The sequence below is a fragment of the Atta colombica genome, unplaced genomic scaffold (assembly GCF_001594045.1).
Source record: "Atta colombica isolate Treedump-2 unplaced genomic scaffold, Acol1.0 scaffold12, whole genome shotgun sequence".
Lineage (NCBI taxonomy): Eukaryota > Metazoa > Arthropoda > Insecta > Hymenoptera > Formicidae > Atta > Atta colombica.
Window position 1 is genome coordinate 2985993 of NW_017259206.1, and position 2309 is coordinate 2988301.

Here is a 2309-nt window from a genome sequence, read left to right on the forward strand (position 1 = left end):
TAGACCTCTAAATACAAATCAAATATAAATCTGAAACGTACCTATTTCTAATAAATTTCAGGTATTTTATAATAAATACTCGATTATTCCGCAAAAAATATACATACAGTAGTTTTATATATCGCAAGCTACAAAGTAAATACAGAGGAAAAGTGTTCACGAGTGTATGATTACAGGATCGCGTACACATGGAATTCTAACCTCTCTAACATTCCTCGTTGCTGTATGATCAGACGAAAGGAATATTCGCAGGATTTTCGCGAGTATGTCGCGTCAGTATCGGCATCGTGTGTGACGTGCACATCGGCGACAGAACACCTCAGACAAGTCTTAGAAACGCAATTACGATTCGCCGGCGATTCGTTGCATCGCCGGCATGCGGAATCGATAACGCTACGCGAGAAACAACGAAGACACGACGTGATATAGGAGGTTAACTTGATACAAAATTACCTGGCACGTAAAATTTGCTCTTGCAGAGGACGCAAATCACGTTCCTTAGCTTCGTACTGGGAACGCTATAATTCGATGGCGATAGTCTATGTAACGGTTTCATGCGTGATTTCTCGGTGATGCACGGGTACATCTTGTGTAAATAAGCAACACAATTCCGCGATTATATGCGCGATAATGACGACCCCGACAAAATCGGCGTCGATACGAGACGGTCGACCACGAGATGCCGATTCACATAAATCCCGTTTAAACTGTAGACACGCCGTAGTCCGTGATTACCCGTGAACACTTATAAATTTGTCCAGACTTGCCCACGCGCATTAGCCGCACTTATCTTTTACCACTCTCTCTTATTTAAGCGATTGTTCAAATTGTACCAGAGTCGTCGAGTCGAATAGTGAAAGAAACTACGAATGTGATAGGCCAGCCCCATTGCGATCGACAAATAATAAACTAATCGAATCGCGAATAATAGACTAATCGAATTCTCATTTATGTCGATCGAGCAATATACTGCACAAAATTTTCTGCACGAAAGTTTGAGGGTGCCTTCTGAGAGTGATATTAGGGTGATATTTCATTTGTTTTTATCGTACGACAAATTTTTCAAGTTGATTAGCTATGGGATAAAGAGATCCGGAGGACCTCTTTGTTTTGTATACAAAATGCTTGGAAAGTAATAATAAATCTTTCGCATAAAGGCAGAATGGACTAAGAAGAAAAATCGTCTCATTTCACGATTAACAATAGTTAATAAGATATTAATTGCTAAAAATTATCGAAAATTATCTTCAATAATTTTTTACTCAAATATCAACTTTACAGAAAAACTACAAGAGACAAAAACTTTATTTTCTTCTCTAAGAATTTTTTCAGAACTTTTTATCAATTTTTTAGAACTGCATTTTCTTATTTTTACCAACATAAGAGAAAATACAGTATTAAAAAATTCTGAAAAAATTCTCAGACCTTTATGAGAAGAAAATAAACAATTTTTGTCTCTTACAGTTTTTCTGTAAAGTTCATAGTATTTAAGTAAAAAATTATTGAAGATCAATTTTCGACAATTTTTAGCAATTAATATCTTATTAACTATTGTTAATCGTAAAATGAGAGGATTTTTCTTCTTAATTTAGTCCATTCTGCCTTTGACAAAAACACACAAATGAAACCCTTAAAAAAGCACCCTTAAAAAAGAAGCACATGATGCACCGTTTATCCTTGTTGATCACTGAAAAATAAAGAAGAATAAAATATCTCATGCGCTTCACGCGTAATACGGAATGTACCCTGAGACTACTATAAATTAAAAAATGGCAATTCAGCAATAATTATAAAGGAGAAGGATTTTGTGTCTTGAACACGAGGTGAAAATTACAAAAGTAAGCAAATTTACTAGAAGTCGACCAATAAAATTGTAAATATTCTAGAAAAAAAACTTTTTTTTGTAATTTCAAATCCTGCGTTGCTTGCACTTTTTTTATTCGGAATTTTTTCTTTCTCTCTTTTCAATGTTCAAATATAAGATCTGTTCGCGTTGCTTGCACTTTTTGCTCTCAGTATCTTTACTTTCTCTCTTTTCAATGCAAAGCATGTGAACAGACCTATTTATTTATCTCGTTTTTGAAAATTTCAAGCAATACGAACGTAGATTTATTTACGTACAATCGGTTTCATTGAATTTGCATCATTTTATCGATTACGTTTCAAATTTAATCAAGAAAATTGAGATTTTTGTTTAATATGTGAATTTCTAATATCTTCCCGAAAAAAAATGTTTCATATATATTATATAAATATTTATTCAGTTTCATATAATTATATAAAATTATTTATAATTATATATAAAATAT